The 17,449-nt window shown below is 48.5% G+C and overlaps 1 protein-coding gene across 4 annotated transcripts in view; it reads right to left on the reverse strand.

The window, feature by feature from the left end:
* LOC128583475 (uncharacterized protein KIAA1671-like) overlaps window positions 1–13,244 on the reverse strand; it is a 63,800-nt gene extending 50,556 nt beyond the window's left edge. The window contains exons 1-2 of one of the 4 annotated variants that reach the window (XM_053587679.1): window positions 12,672–12,701; window positions 4,031–4,142 (exon numbers count right to left, since the gene is read on the reverse strand). The gene's annotated coding sequence lies outside the window, so the exon portion shown is untranslated. Of the gene's footprint in view, window positions 1–4,030; window positions 4,645–12,671; window positions 12,708–12,988 lie in introns of those variants that run through there. The other 3 variants (XM_053587681.1, XM_053587680.1, XM_053587682.1) reach the window with 3 other exon arrangements.
* Window positions 13,245–17,449: the final 4,205 nt, after the last annotated feature.

A 17,449-nucleotide genomic window follows, 5' to 3' on the forward strand; every position in this document is an offset into this window, starting at 1 on the left:
TGAAATCCCCAAGGTTTATGCTTGTTAAGACTCCCTTCTGGCAGTGGTGGCACATGAAGATGTCAGCCTATTCACGGAGACACTGAAGCCACAGCCCAAGCCAGTAGCATAGAGGAAACTCAGGTACCAACTCTCTCCCTCCAAGCCAAACTCCTTCCTCCATAATGCATTTCCCCCCAAAATAGTTTCTGGTCCAAATTCAGTACCACATTCTACAATAGACAGATGGATCACTCCTAAGTTTGAGAGAGGCATTGGCGATGTACCATGTTATGAGTACAACCTTCACACTGGAGGACCCCAGATTCAGTAGCTATCCCTCAGAATAGCCAAAAGAGGAGAAGAAGGCCTGAGGGACCTTCCAAAACCCACTAATGGGGGACAACCCGGCAGACACTGAGGTGTCACAGACAAGGAAACATCTCGAGGTCAACCCCAGCAGAAGACCCAGTGTGACAGATATTCCGGTCTACAGAGGTGGGGTCGGCAAGGGGGCTGCTTCTAAACAGCCTTACCCACTCTGACTGCCACTTCCCAAGTGCTGAGTACTTTATCACACACTCAAAGCTGTGTGGCCATGGTTAAAAACACTCCCAAGCAATGTGGAGTTAGACAGCCAGACGGCAGTATTAATACCAGCAACTACAATTTATTACGGAGATTCAAGAAGCAGTGCCAGCAAGTGCTCAGGGCAGGATCTGGCTCAATCAGTGTCACTGCGCAGGATGAGGAAGAGGAAGAGAAAGCACCAACTGTGTGCGTCTGGTTACGTCAAGAGCCTTTATACGAAGGGGCAAAACCACCCAATTAGGGAGTAACTACTATTAGCCCCATTTTACAGAGAAGGAAACTGAGGAGGGGCCAGGTTGTATAATTTACTTGCCCAAGGTCACATCCCTCTGGATGTCCCCAATCCCAAACACACTTCTAAAACCCAGGCTCCACCATCTGCCCTGCTCTATGGCCCCCCAAACCCTTTCCTCTCTTCTGCCCTTCTGGGTCTCCATGGGTGCCTAAGTGACTTCCTAATTTTCAGACTTTCTTGGAGGTGGTCAGCTGACCCTGTCTTTCAACCACCCTCAACCCCTCACCCCCGGTGTTGGTGACCTCGTTCTCCGGAAGCCAGTGTTGCAGCTGGGATGAGGTGGAAGGGTTCTCAGTGAGCTCATCTTACAGGGGCCACCTCCATTCCACCGGAACCATCAGCAGCTTTGCCTCGGACAACACCCAGGCCTCGCAGGGACAGGAAGCATCCCAGTGATAACAATTGGGACTAGCTTGTGAGTGTGCTCAAAGCACTTTGTAGGAGCCAAACCACCTGGCCCAACCTCCGTTCTGAGCAGCCTAGAGGAAGTAGTCCAGGGGGGTCTCCCCTATCTTAATTTCTGCAACCACCAGCGGTAGCTATAGCATTTGGAGAAGGGGTGCATCTTCTCAAAATAAGAAACAAAACTATGCATACACATAAAATGACAGCATACATGTGCCATGTGTCAGGCACCCTTCTAAGCACTGTACAGGTATTAACTCATTTAATCCTCACAGCAGCCTCATTTTACAGAAGAGAAGCTCAGAGAGGGCAAGCAACCTGCCCAGGGTCACACAGCCTAAGAGGTTGCAGAGACAGAACTTGAATCCAAACCACCTGCGAATAAAGCCCACATTTTATGCCTCAAGATACAAAGCTGACATTTCAATCAAATTTTATTTATGCAGAGTGTGGTTAACAAGTTTAAAACTTACTGCCTAAAATATTAGCACCACTTATCTTTAGACTTAGAGATTATGAGAGAGTTATGTCTTTTTTTTTTCTTTATCTATACAGGCAGTCCTTCATATCTGAGGGTTCTCATTCGTGGATTCAATCAACTATGGATGGAAAATTTTTTTTTAATGGATGTTTCCATCTGTAAAAAACATATACAGACTTTTTTCTTCTTATTATTCCCTAAATGATACAGTATAACAACTATTTACAGAGCATTTCCATTGCATTAGGTGATACAAGTAACACAGAGAGACGATTTAAAGTATTCAGGAGGATGTGGGTAGGCTTTACGCAAATTCTGCATCATTTTATATAAGTGAATTAAACATCCAGGTATTTTGGTACCTGTTGGGGGGTCATGGAACCAATTTTCCAAAGACACCAAGGGGATGACTGTCTTTCTAAATATCCAACAATAAAAATGTATTGCTGCATTATAAGAACAAAACAAGTATAAAAATGATCAATTTAAAAAATGAAACGAGAGTCATAGGTTCATTTAACTAGGTGTGGAGGTGACGCCAAGTAAGGTAGAAGGGTCACCAGGGAATAAGATAATGTAAAGGGTAAAGGTCTGGGAACTCCTCAGTACTCCAGAGAGATCAGGAACACAGTGGGGGCTTTACCTAACTTCACTACCCACCACCCAAACAGAACCGCAGGGACGATGACTCGATTCTCCGTTTGTCTCAACATTCACAGGATGACCCTGCTGAGAACTCCTGGCCAGGCTAAAAGACAGCACCCCCATTCCAAAGGTGTGGACACAGAGGCAGACAGAGGAAGCTACGCCCAGGGCTGAGAAGAAAAGGAAGCCAGGATGTGACCCAGGGCTACATGGCTCTGAACCAATGTGGCATCTACCACCGCAGGCTGTGGGTGCAGTCCACAGAAGAGCCACCATCCCAGGAGCAATCCAGGGCTTGGGACAGGAACTGGGAGCACCCAGAGAGTCCCTGTGGATGCCCAGTTGACCCCAACCAGAGCCAGGGAAGATGGCTCACACCTGCTCTGCTAGCCAGCATTCTGGGCATTCCAAAAATGCCTCCATGAATTTGCTGCCTCCCCCTCCCCACCATCCCTTAAAGTGAATTAAAGGAAGACAGAGGGGCTGTGATTAAGACATCTAGAGAAGAAGGGCCTTGGAAGCATTATCACCGCCTTTCTGGAGTCAAATCTGACAGTAACCAGGCACATCTCACCTCTCCAAGAAGAAGGTGCTCTGCCTGCCACCAAAACTCCCTATCTCTGCCAAGTCCTAAGCACGTCGAGGGAAATGGTTTTGTGTCAAGACTGAGCAAAGGTGGGACCAGGGCCCAGATCACAGAGACTGTCATAGCCCCGGGCCCACAGCTCTGTGCCTCCTCAGCTCTCCTCTGTGGCCCAACTCTGAGGCCCAGGGCATAGCCCAGGACCTACAGTAGGTGCTCAATAAATAATAAAAATGAAAATAATCAACTGTCAAAGAGAGGAAAGGACACACTGCACTGGAACTTCCAAAAGCAGAGAAAGTATTGCTGACTGGGCCAGGGCTTTGCAGGGACAGACCTGAGTTCAAATCCAGACTCTGCCACTTCTTATCCCACACTGGTGACACTGAGGAGGGCTTTACCTCTCTGAGCCTTAGTTTCCTCAACAGTAAAGGGGTTAACAATATCAACAGCCTGAATCATTCCAAGGATTTCACAAGAAGACCCACAACATGATACCTCCCTACCCAGTAGGGCTGCAGCAAATTGCATTTTTTCTGGGTCCTGCCTTTCAAAAGGCTGGTTTTCAACCTTCCCTGAAGGTATATCAGAGATAAGAGGCTCTGGAGTGTACTTATCCAGCTCCCTCTCCCTTTGTAAAAAAGGTTCAGAGAGAGTAAGGTGCTTACCCAAGGACACACAGCAGAGAAGACAGCACAGAACTCAAGAGGCCTGGCTTCTGGCCTAGAACTCTTTTAATACACTTGGTATTCTCTTCTATGGTCTAGAACCCCTTCACTTGCCAAGCACAGTCCCTAGCATATAGATTCTAGAAACAAAGACAGGAGTCTTCCAGCGCTGGGGCCTACAATGAAAGAGAGAAACAAACTTGGGCAGCTTCCCAGGTCAAAGGGCCCTGGGAGTTCCCAACTGAGTCACTCTCTAGCCCTGCTCAGCTGTAGCCAACTGGGCAAGGCTGAGCTAAGTGGGCAGTGCTTGCCAAGGCCCAGGCTTCATGTCAGGACAGGTCAGGCAGCATGAGCTAAAAGTGACCGCAGTGTACCCAACGCACCCACTGGCCACCGCTTCTGCGGGGAGGCCCTCCACACCCCAAGCTTCCTTCCCTTGGTGTGCCTTGCTATAACTGCAGACAAACAGGACTCCCCAGAAAGGACTTTTCATCACTGAAAAAGCAAAACAAACAAAAAAGAAAAAGAAATATCAACATGGAGTCAGCTGGAAACCACAGCCCTGACCTGGAGGCTTTGAAAATACAGCTGTTTCTTTAACAGGAAGGGCACTGCTGATGAGATTTTCACATACAAAGGCCCTAGTCCTCTCTGCCTGCCACTGGCTGGTAACTCTGGGCAAGGCGCTTCACCTCCCAGAGCCTCACTTTCCTCATCTGTAAAATGGGAAAAACACTAGCACCTTTGTTTGTAGGTTGTTACAAGGATTCGATAAAATAATGCCCAAAATCTACATGAGGGAAACTGGAACATAAGCAGCAGTTGATAAATGTTAATCATCTTTTTTTATTACTGTTACTTTTACGATTTCTGCTACTACTACAAAAAAGGGAGATTTATATTATCTTTTATAAAAGAATTCCTTGGGATAATTTACAAACATTTTTTAAAAAGCCCTGGGCCAGCCAAGGTGGCTCACACCTGTAATCTCAGCAGTTTGGGAAGCCAAGATGGGAGGATCACTTGAGGTCAGGAGTTTGGGACCAGGCTGGGCAGTGTATTGAGAAAATAAAATAAATATAAATACTTATAAATATAAGTATAAAATAAAGTAAAAAATTAAAAAAAAAACCTACACTGATCTTTTTACGGGGGAGAGCTCCCATTTTTTAAAGCACCTACTATATGCAAGAGGCTTAGTTAAAAAGGCTCAGAGAGCCTTTCAATCCTGCATGACGCCACAGGGAAAATCGTAGCATCTTCTTTCTATAAATGAATGAAGGCTCAGGGAAGTGAAGTCACCCACACAAAGCCACACAGCAGTGAGGTGGTGATACAGGATGTAACACTAGCACTTCCCAGCTCTGCTCAACCTGCTGCCCCATCAGAGGGGCTCAGGAAAGAGACTCGAGGCATGGGGGCTGGAGTTGAGTTGTGTACATCCACACTGCCCACTTCCGGCAGGATGGCCCTGGGCAAGTGTCTTCCTTTCTGAGTCTCAGTTTCCTCATCTATAAAATGGAGACATAGGAATCAAAAACAACACTATGGCAAAGTAGCAAGCACAGTGCCTGAACAGCATGAATACTCACTTCATATTGTTTCTGTTTTACTACAAATAACATTATTGTTCCCAAAAGCTGGGTTCCCGCATAAAAGAAGAGGCAGACTCAGAAGAGGCCAGGACAGACTCTACCTAGCATGCTCAAGTCAGGGGCTGTTGCTGCCCCCCTCCAAGGACTCGTTGGTCTGTCTGAGATTCATTGCACAGTCAGGAAATGCTCAGAGGGATGAAGCAAGCCACCCAGTATCACACAGGAAGCCCATACCTGAGCCACCCCAGACCCCAACTCTCTGCCCTGCTTCCTTCAGAAGCTCCACCCCTGGTACCAGCAGGATCTCGTTTTCCATGGACTTGGACATGACGGATCTGTGACACATTTTTATAAAATGGAGTGTGTGAGTGACCTCTGACACTGCACCTCGCTTAGGGTGACTATGAACTCTCAGCAGTCTACTGAGTGTTTCCATAATGGGGCAGTGGGAAGAGTCCTCAAATGCAGACCTTCCCATGATGCTCCCAAAGGGCTACTTTGGGATTCAGAGGGCTGAGTGGTTGGTAAAGCCACATGATCCGTCCTGACAGGCCAGCTCTGGAGAGAGACAGTCACATAAGTGGTGACCCACGAACAGGCAGCCCCTCCAGTTACAGCAGAAGAGAGAAAGCATACTGGCTCAAAAGGATGGGCCCTAAAAGCATTTCCATGTTATCTCCTTCCCCAAGGCCCTCATGGCTCCCAGGAAGGAAAGCAACCTCTCTCAGACTAATAAGAATATTAGTAATCATAGACGGTCTGACAGCTACATTGCAAATTCATCCTAGAAAAAGTGCTGCATACCTCATAGCTGAGTATCACTGTGATCGCTTTCAAAGAACTCCTCTTGGGAAGCTATGCACTAATGCCAGCACCTAGCCCACCCTTCAGAGCAATTTTGGAACTCTTTTTCTGGAATGACCATCAAGAGATATTGCTGGATGGGACATAAAAATATACAACAACAATAATGAACGCCACTCAGCAAGATACGCCCAACAAATTGACATGAACACAGGTGTGAAACACTAATATACCAAGGTTATGAAATCCTATTGAGCTGTTTGTACACTGCTGTCAACATAAGCAAACGGTGGCAGGTTCACAAACTTAATTTTCAGACCTCGTATGATAACAGCTTTTATGGCCATTCCAGAAAAAGAGTTCCAAATTTTGTAGAGTGGCCTGTTCAAAGGTGACTATAGTGATAATGAGGTATGTAGCACCTTTTCTAGAATGAGTTCATGAAATTAATTGTCAGGCCTCATGTGTGTATAGGTAACGCTTATGTTAATTCATTAGTAGGGATTAGGAGTTAACACACTTAATGCACGTCAACTTCATGAGGCAGGCATTACTCCCATTTTACAGATGAGGACACTGAGGCCCAGAGAGGTTAACTGCCTTGCCCAAGGCTACACAGCTGGTAAGTGGTAGGACTGGGATTAGAATCTGAGTTTACTGGCTCCAGAGTCCCTGCAATATTCCTAAGGGAAAGAGTTGCAGAGTTCCTCACTCCGCCCCAGTCTGGACCCTCTTTGTTCCGATCCTCACAGCCACCACTTGGTTATTATCAAACGTCATAGTCTTTTTTGCTAAAGGGCACAAGCACCCTATGTCCATTTTATGAATGGGCAAACCGAGGCTAAGAGACAGGATGAGAACAGTCAAAGGTCACGTGGCCCATAAGGTGCAGAGCTGGGATTCGTACCCATAACTGTCCCTCCGGCAGCCGCCCCTTGGCCTTGCTCTGCTCTCCACTCTGCTGGCCACAGTATGGATCCATTTGGTGATGCCACAACTATTTAAGGAACACCAACTTTGTGCCTGGCGGTATCATGTAGGATCAGTAGGAACAGCAGTAAACTCAAATAGAGTTTCTTCCTGCTTGGCGCTAAAAGTCGAGAGGAAAGGAGGCAATAATACTAACAACCCCACGATGACCTCCACTAGTAATAATAAGGATGACAATAACCACAACCAACACATATTGAGTAGCTATCATCTGCCAAACCTTCCTCACTTACTCCTCACAGCCACCCTTAGAGGAAGCTTCTGTTATTATTCCCATTTACTGACACGGAAATGGGCTCACAGAAGTTAAGTTACTTCTCCAAGGTCACACAGTCAATAAGCAGCAGAGCCAGGATTCACCTCCTTCCCTCTGGATCTAAAGTAAATACACGTTGACGGTGGGACACATTTATAAGAGGGACTTTATCTAACAAATGCAATCAGTGTAACCTAATTCTTTGTACCCTCAATGAATCCCAAACAACAATAAAAACAAAGTGAATACATGTATAAAAACAACTTTGATAATTAGCAGCGTATGACAGGGTCTTAGAAGTCAACAGAGCACATGTGTGTGCAAAGTTTCCGTACGGTCCAAAGGACGTGCTGACTCTCTTGAGAAATAGGACTGGGAGGCAGTGCTTGGCCATCTGACTCACTTTTCACTTCATAGAACATCATTTTGCCATCTTGGAAGTGTTTGGTGTGTTACCCATTGTTTTCATAATATAAAATACATTTTGATGTGTGTTTATCATTTCTGACTCAGTGAGGTAAACACCCAAAGATCATGCTTTGGAAGTATTTTTTCTATTCCTAACAGAGACAAGGCTGCATTTCGAAGGTTGCTTAACTGAGCAATTAAATGTAGCAGTGCTAACTACTCAGAAATCAAGTTCGTAACTATTTGCATACCTGTCTCACTTTGTCTTACCTCTTCCCATCACCCTGTACAACTGACCAGAGAATTCTTAAGGGATCTTTTGAATTTTTCACCAGTTTTTATACATGACACCAAAGGGGAAGAAAGAATTATGTGTGTATGTGTGTGTCCCTTGATTCAGTTTGGGAGCTTTCTTTTACTTTACTTTTTTTTTTGAGACAGAGTCTCACTAATATCACCCTGGGTAGAGTGCCAGAGTGTCACAGCTCACAGCAACCTCCAACTTTTGGGCTTAAGCAATTCTCTTGCCTCAGCCTCCAAGTAGCTGGGACTACAGGCGCCCGCCACAACACCCGGCTATTTTTTTTGTTGCAGTTATTAGTTGGCCGGGGCCGGGTTCGAACCTGCCACCCTCAGTGTATGTGGCTGGCGCAGTAACAACTGTGCTACAGGCACCGAGCCTGGAAGCTTTCTTTTAAATGACAGCCTGGAGTAGTGGGAGTGGGCAAAGTACCACTCCTTGTGTTGGGGGCCTTGGAGGTGGGAAGGGCATGGCTTTGAGGTAGACAGCTTTAGGATCAAATCCTAGCTCTTCCTTTTCCCAGATGCATGACCAGGCAACAAATCACATAACCACTTGAAGCCCCAGTTTTATAAACTGTAAAATTAAGGGTCTCAAAAATAGGTACTGCCTGCATTTGTTGTGAAGAATAAAAAAGAAAAAGAGCTTAATTCAGATCCACGTATCACACCAGCTGCTCTGATGTGCTATGCATTTTATTTTACTTGCATTTTCCCTAATCCTCCCAGTTTACAGAGGAAGAAACTGAGGTTCCAAGAAGGAAGTGGTTTATCTGTTTCACCGTCCTATAATCTGGATGAGTGAGTGAAGGAAGGGGTTTGAACTCCTAGGCAAGGATGCTCCTGCTCTCCTCTCTCTCTCCCAAACCTGCCAAAGCTTTTGGGTTTGGGACTTCAGGGAGCAGCAGGGTTGTAAAGAGAATTTTTGTTAGTGATGATGGTCTAACTTTTATTCATTCAACACACTCTACATTATGGCATAGATCGATGCCTTTGCCTGCATGATCCTTTTGCCTAGAATCCCACCCACCTCCATCCCCTGGACTCCTACTCATCCTTTAAGACTCAGCTCAACCTTTGGTTATCACACACACATACACACACACACCAGGTTGAGTGAGGCACCATCTGCCTAGAACACATCCTGCCAACAAGCTATAATGATCATAATCATACCCACCATTTACTGTGCGTGTATAGACCCATGGGGACACTGCCTGGCATTCTCCATTCACTGCTTCATTAAACTCATAACCACAGTTTGACAAGGGGAATATCCTATCATGAGCCCTTTATACAAGCTTCCTATAAGGAAGTAGAGTCTCAATACAAGTACCATGCCCAAGGCTACAGCCAAGAAGGGGCAGGGCCAGGGTCTGTCCCCTCATCTCCATGGCTGGCTCTCTCCTTTCTAGCCTTGCCTCGTCCTCCTGGAAGAGTCCTTGGGTTTACCCATTCTGCACCCCAATTGAATCCACCATCCTCTGTTTCTTCTCTACTACTCAATCACACTGACTCCAAACATCTGCAAGTTGCCAATGAGATGTGAGTTCAAATCCCTGCTTTGCCACTGGAGACTGGTAAAGACCTCACTACACGGCGGCGCCTGTGGCTCAGTGAGTAGGGCGCCAGCCCCATATGCCAAGGGTGGCGGGTTCAAACCCAGCCCCGGCCAAACTGCAACAAAAAAATAGCCGGGCGTTGTGGCGGGCACCTGTAGTCCCAGCTGCTCAGGAGGCTGAGGCAAGAGAATCGCGTAAGCCCCAAGAGATAGAGGTTGCTGTGAGCTGTGTGACACCACGGCACTCTATCCGAGGGCCGTACAGTGAGACTCTGTCTCTACAAAAAAAAAAAAAAAAAAGACCTCACTACACCACTGAGCCCTCCATCTGTGAAATGAGTATAATGAACCCCACTGCCTTCCCAGATAATTGGTGCTCAGGCAGGTTTGCTAATTGAATTAAGTATTGATACTTGCAATATTTAGGCCACCACCCCTAAGGGGTCTGCTTCTCAAGATAGACTATTACACCTTGAAGAAAGGGTCTTCAGACTGCATGGCTCTCTAAATACCTCACTGATCAATATCAAAGTTGTCAGGAATTGTCCTGCCTCTAAGTCCAGTCCACCATAGTCTCTTCCCTGGATTTTTCTAGTAACCTCTTTACTGGGCCCCAGTCTCCCAGCACGGGCCTTCCCAAAACATCCCCCTTCCACCGTGCCCTCCTACACTAGAATAAAGTACAAACCACTAAGCCTGGTCGGCTAGGCCCCGGCCAACATGTGCCAACCCTGCACGTACCCTCCTCACCCTCCTGCCTCCTGGCACTGTACAAGCTGTTCCAAACTTCTCCCCACTGTCCAAGAAACTAAACTCTCTGTTCACTATATCATTTCATGGTTCATATCAACTCTCATTTTCATGGTTCTCTCCTTCTAGACAATTGCCTATTTTCATAAAGCCTCTTCCCCTTAAAGGTGCAACTGCTAGCCTCTTTGATAGCATCTTGACATATTTTATAAATGGATGAATGAATGAATGCACATACAAAATATCCCTCTGAGGCTCTTTTTCTGTGTCGATCAAGATGTATTCTAGCATTACTGAGAGAGGAGAAATGTTCAAGCCCCACAGCTGGCTCCACCATTCTCCCATCAAGGTCAATCTTGAACAAAAGCCAGGTCCTAGGACTCCCATGGGTGGGAATGGGAGGGTTTCAGTCTCAGAATCTGGGGTGAGGGCTACATCCCCAACATCAAGAGTCAACACTAGATTGCAGGGGCAATCTAATCGATTGCTCCTCGGCCAAAAGGTAACTCAGGAGGACAGATCCTGGACTGCCCTGGCCCACAGCATTTCTACAGTGTTTCTCACATAGTAGATACTCAATATAACTCTGACTGACATGCTTGCAGATGAAACATATACCCAGACACTGTACTGCAACTCTGCAGTTCACTCAGGTAATGGCACCCCTGTCAAGCATGCAAATCCTTTAAAAAGGATTCCCCCCTCCCCAAAACCAAGATCCCAGCTTATGTCTGCACGACTCCCTGGGGAATCTTCCCTGGCAAGGGGAAGGAAGGAGGCGCCAATGTCTAGGGATGAAGGCATGTTTGTTCAAGAGCCTTGATGGATTAGTAGCAAGAAAGCCAGGCCAGGGGAGAAGGCTTGTCCAAATGTCCTGGTTACTGATTAGCCAAATCTCAGAGATTCTCTCTGCAAGGGGGGAATCAGAGGGGCAATTAACCCATTTGAAAGAAAGGTCAAGATAAATACTTCTCTAATCCTGCAGTTTAAAAAGATAGCAAGTTGGGTTTCTGGAGCCTTCACTGGCTTACTGGAGAGCAACCCCAGAGGATGGGACATGAAAAGGAAGGGCTAGAACAAGAGAGGCACTAATATTTATAGAACCCTTACTATAGAATCATAGGGATCCATCCACCAGCCCCCTAGAAGAGGAATTGTGAACCTCCCCCTTCCCTAAGCCCATTTTGTCCAGGGAGGAAATCTGGTCTCAGATAGGTTAAGTGCTTTCCCAAGGTCACGAAGAAGCTGCAAAGAAAAAGCTTTTTCTTCATGCAACAGGTACAGCCTTTTCCTTGCGAAAGGTAATGGCTGCTCCGGGCTAGAGAAAGTTCAGGCCTGACCGGCAGGAAGCCCTGACCGGCAGGAAGCCCTGTGACCTAGCGCCTGCGGAGGTCACAGGCAAGCCGGCTCCAGGACAGAGAGCAGGGTTTCAGGGCGCGGTGCCCCTGCTCCCAGACGACTGTGTGCCAGTAGGGTGTGAAAAGGTCAGGCTGGGGTGGGGGTCAATGGGCAGCTTCCCTTCCCAGGGGCCCACCCGTGTCCCCGGGCGGCGCTGCCACCCAGGCGGGGACCACGCCGGCCTGCCTGCACGCAGGCCACTGCCTGAATCCCAGCCGGGCGCCTCTGCCCACAGAAGACCAGCGCAGCGGAGCGCAGGCCTGATCCCGAGGACGCGGCCACAGCCCAGGCGTCGGGGACTCCAATCGCTGCCCTTCTCATGCCCCCGGTTGTCCCTGTGCTCCCTTCTCCCGGGGCTCAGTCTCGCTCGTCGCACTAACGCCCCACTGTCCACCTCCGGGGCCTTCAACCCGCACGGATGTCTAGATCCTAGCAGCGCCAAGCTGGCTATCCCAGATCCCCAGCGATCCCTCAGCTCCCGGCCACCAGATCTGCTTTTGGAATCCACTCTCAAGGATCAGACCGGCGTAGGAGAGACGGGGATCCTCTCGCTCCCCGCCCGGAATCACTCTACGCCGTCACTCCTGGCTGGGGATCCAGGGGGACCCCAGGCCGCCGCCGCCTGATCCCCTTCTTGGATCGACTCTCTAGTCGCCAGCCAGATGGCGCGGGATTCATTGGATGCCCTGTGCGGGATCTTCCCGCGGGATCCATTCCCAAGTCTCGGGAAACAGATTCTCTGACTTCCAACCAGAATCCTCCCTCCCAGCGGATCCAGAGCCCAGAGAGATCCTCCGGGTCCCCGCCTCTTACCTGGCCAACTTTGCCAACTTTTCTCTCCGGGCCGCGGCCGAGCAGAAACTTGGCAGCCTTCCCCCTCGGCTGCCTCCCCTGACTCCTGGTGGGTCAGGACTGGGGGCAACTGGCCAGCCCCCACCCCCCGCGACCGCTGAGCAACCTACCCTGCAGCCGTTTCCGGCCCGCGCCGCGCCGCGCCGCCACCTGCCCGCAGCCCGCGGCCCTGCGCAGCCCAGCCTGCTGGGGGCGGGGCCTGGGGCAGGGACCCGCCCCCGTCGCCATGGGAACTGCGGCGGCGGCGCCTGCGCGGAGGGGCTCGGGATGGAGCACTGCTCATAGGACCCGAGTCACTGCCTGGCGCCTGGGCCTGGGGACTGTCCGGCGGGTCAGAGGTCGGGAGTCTTCCCGGGACACACCAGCCGGAAGCTCTCTCGCCCCTCGAATCCCGACCCTGGTGTGTCCGACTAGGAACGTCACTTACGGTCCCCGGAGTATCCGCAGGCACCATCTAGGTCTGCGCCCCGCAAAGCCTAAGGCAGCCCGGCGCTTGGTAAAGTCTGATCCAGCGAATCGCCGGGGCTGCGGGCGCCTGCCCGGGAGCGGCAAGGTCTGCGCGAGGCGTTGGCGCCCCCTGGCGGCAAGCACAGGGGCCTACCGTGTGAGAAGCCGCCTGCTGTTGTGCTAGGGTAAGGGTTGTGGGGTCATGGCTATAGAGACTTGCGGACGAGTTGACAGAATCATAGGTCACCCCTGGAACAGAAAATGCCTGTTCTGATATCCTTTACAATTTTCATTCAACAGATCTTTATTAACCACTTACGGTACATCGGCTGCTGGAGACATAGCGGTGAAGCTGCTGGCAAGATCCAGGCTTTGTGAAGCTTACAAATATTGAAAAAAACAACTGCATGAGTAAATGGAATTGCATTTGTGACATGTCCTCCTAAGGAAGATGTGCAAAGCATGAATGACCAGAGGTCCTAAAATCATATGTGCCTTTATTGTAAGTCGGCTAGATTTCACTAAAGAGAAAAAAACTTCACATTGTGTGGCTTCAGAATTGACAGGAGCCCTTTTGCCTCATCTTTCTCCTAAGTTGTTGAGGTATGTTTTGTGTGTGTGTGTGGCAAGAGGGCGGCTCCCGTTGCACATCCTTTTCCACCACAACCTTTTTGAAGTTGGGATCTCCACCCCCATTTTATCAACAGCCTGAGGCTCCCTAGCAGACTCTCCCATAGTGATGAAATCCAGAAATGGTGGGGATGGTGAGGCAGAGGCTCCATCAAGTCTTTTATGTTTTAGGACGGTCTCCTTTATCTGGATATCTTGAGCATAATAATGGATAGGACCAAACCCAGTGGCTTTTACCTATGACTGCCACTTCCAAGAGAAGTCTGTGAGGTCAGGAACGAATTGAAAATTAAAATCCCTCAAATCCACCTTAAGTGGTGCTTTTATATGGTACATGTATGTTAGTTACATGAGCAAAGATAAATCATTTATTGTCTGCTCTTCTCTCTAGAACTTCTCAAGGAGAGACTTTTGTCTCTTATTCACTCCCCTGATTTCCAGTGCCTAGAGCAGAGCTCCACACACAGTAGGTGATGGATGAATAGATGCTGGGTGCATGAATAACCTGCTGCTCCTTCTCCTCCCTAACTTTAGAGCAGGGGTGTCCAACCTGTGGCCCCTGAGCCACACACTGATCTCGTGAGGACTTTTTTTGCTTGTCTGTGGGTATTGCAAAGTATGCCGGACCTTTTTCTTTTGCTAATCAGCTCTCCCTAGTGTTTGTGTATATACTGTATGGCCAGAGAAGAAGTTCCAATGTGTAATAGAGAAAAGACAAGGTTGGACACACCTGCTAGAGAACTTCTTATCTCTGGTGGGAAAATTCCCATGAACAAGAATAAGTGGGCTGAAGGTTCTGCTTAACTAAATATTCCATGTTTCTCAGACAAGTGAGTTTTCTGTCATGGCACTTTCTATCTCAGAACATAAACACTGAAGGGAATTAGTCATCCTTCCACCTCTCCCTAAGGCCCATTCCTCACCCTTGCAAGGCCCCCAAACCCAGATGTGTCCCCAGCTTTGACCACCTGCCCAAAAACACTGTCCTCCAGCCCAGTCCAGTGTTTCAGCTTTTCCATCCCTCTCCAGCTTTGGGTGGGTGTGTGTGTCCAGAAGTGCCAAACTACAACTCCCAGCGTCCTCCTGGCCCCAGAAAGGGTGGTTCTTCCTAGTTCAGCTTGGCCTTAGCGGGTTCCCCCTGCATTCCTGTGTGCTCCCTCTCAGTGATTGTACCCTGATCAAAGAGGTGTCAGGTTGTACACTGTTTCTACAGCCACTACCCCGCCCCTCCTGTCAGCTCTGGATTTTCTCTTCCTGAGGACAGAAGGCAATGCCACCACCCAGAGCCCTTCCCAAACCTCTTTTCTATGCCCTTCCGTCCCCTTCTCCAGGAAATCTGTCCTGATTAGACTGCCTGTTCTCAGAATCTTTGGCAGCTCTGCCCAGTAGAATTTTCTGCAGTGATAGAGGTGTTCTATGTCTGCACAGTCCAACATTGCCCACAAATGACTATGGAGCACTGGAAATGAGGTCAGCGGAACTGAGGAAATAAATCTTAAATTTTGTTTAATTTTAATTAATTGTCCCATATGCCGGAGGTGGCGGGTTCAAGCCCAGCCCCGGCCAAAAATAAAAAAAAAAAAAAAAAAAAAAAAATTTTAATTAATTTAAATAGTCACATGCCGCCATAGCTACTGTATTGAATTGTACAGCTCCACAACCCACACGCTCCTTGGCAGAGACCACGTTCATGCATTTCTTTTCTTTTCTTTTTTTTTGCAGTTTTTGGCCAGGGATGGGTTTGAACCCACCACCTCCGGCATATGGGGCTGGCGCCCTACTCCTTTGAGCCACAGGTGCTGCCCGTTTATGCATTTTTGTTGGTGCATATTTATCCATTTTGTTTTTCCTGTAATTTACCTGGTTCATGAGAGGGAGAGCCAGTATATTTGAAATGTTTTCCCTCAACACAAATCCTTTGCCCATGCCATGCCCTCTGCTAAGAATACTTTGCCCTCTGCCTGTCCACCATCTGGTTAACAACTACATGTCCCTCAGACCTTAGATTCTTCCTCTGAAAAACCATCCCTAACTACCAAGACTGATTAGGTGTCACAGCCTCTTAGTCTTGTGCACCCCCTCCTCCATTAAACTCTGATTAGACTGAGTATAATTTCACAATTACTTCTCTCTCACTTTCTGTTTTTTTTTTTTTTTGTAGAGACAGAGTCTCACTTCATGGCCCTCGGTAGAGTGCCGTGGCCTCACACAGCTCACAGCAACCTCCAACTCCTGGGCTTAAGCGATTCTCTTGCCTCAGCCTCCCGAGTAGCTGGGACTACAGGCGCCCGCCACAACGCCCGGCTATTTTTTGGTTGCAGTTTACCCGGGGCCAGGTTTGAACCCGCCACCCTCGGCATATGGGGCCGGCGCCTTACCGACTGAGCCACAGGCGCCGCCCTTCTCTCTCACTTTCTATGGTCCTTGAGAGCAGAGACTAGCATAGTATGTGAAACCCAGTTGACAATATTCACGGCAATCAATGTTGAAAAAGTGTTTTCACATGATAGGACCTAGTGCCTGATTCAGTAATGATACTAATGAAAGTACTTAGCCTGTGCTGTCTTGTTAAATACCACAACACCTGTGAAAGATGCTACACTATTTTCTCCCTTTTATAGATGAAGGATCAGAAGCTCAGCGAGGTTAAGAAAGTTGCTCAAGGTCACACAGCTAGTATCTCAGTCTGATCCCTGGAAAACAGAGCCTAAGGCAATATGTGCTAATGCTTTCTTGGAGATGTAATCCCAGCCCAGCAAGGGTAAAGGGAGAGAAAAGAAAGGAGAGAAATACAAGACGTGCCTCAGTGGGCTGGCCACAGTGTCTCTACAAAACACTGCTGGAGTTCCTCCATTCATGGTGTCTCTGGATAAGCCATGTGAAACAGACCACTGCAGAACTGAAGGGAAAACAGACTATTGCAGAGATGAAAAGTGTCATGGGCTGATACCTCTCACCACTTGTTCACCATTAGTCATGGTTAGGCCCAGCTGCTTCTCACAGCTGGGTTGTGTTGCCTTCACCTCCAGAAAGCCACAGGGATAGCCAGTTCCATGCACAGCTTCACCTGAGCCTGGAAGAGGAGGTTCCAAAGTTCTCTCCTTCAAAGAGTGCAGGCAGGTCAGCTTGGTTGACACCCGGGGGTGTTGGGAGCCTGAGCCATGATGCAGGCCACCTCACTTCAGGCCTAGCTGGCCATGTGGCTGCAGCAACTGACCCAGAATGCCTGCAAGGGGAGGGGAGGGGAGGCTGGATTGTGTCCAGTGCTGCTGGGAGGCCAGGAAGGCCACAGCTGGGCACAGCTGAGTGGTGCACCAGTAAAGGCTGACACAGCTAGTAAACCTCAAAACTGAGGTGTGGTTTAGGCTGAATCCAAATCCCTTCAACAACAAATAGTGATTGAAAGGAGAAAAAAATAAATGAATGATGGAATTAGTGGAGGAAAAATTAATAAATGAATGATGGAATGAGTGGGAGGAAACCCTGAGAGTCATCACTCCTGATGCCCTCATTTTACAGGTGGAGAAACTGAGGCCCAGAGAGGCAGAGATGCCCCCAACCAGGGCACACTGAATGTAGGTGGAAGAGCTGGGACTTGAGCCTGTATCTGAGGCTTCACTCAAGTTTTCTGCATGTAACTTGCTGGAGCCTCCTGCTTCTGACAGCACCAGCTCAAGTCATACCACCATTCCTGACCCCATCCCCCACACTCAGTCCATGTGGTTTAGGGAGGTGAGCCTCATGGCATTCCTATGCTACCGGAATTCCCAAACCTCAAGCCCCAATGCTATGCCCCAGGACCTAGGTCAGG

Source organism: Nycticebus coucang, chromosome 4 (genome assembly GCF_027406575.1).
Source record: "Nycticebus coucang isolate mNycCou1 chromosome 4, mNycCou1.pri, whole genome shotgun sequence".
Lineage (NCBI taxonomy): Eukaryota > Metazoa > Chordata > Mammalia > Primates > Lorisidae > Nycticebus > Nycticebus coucang.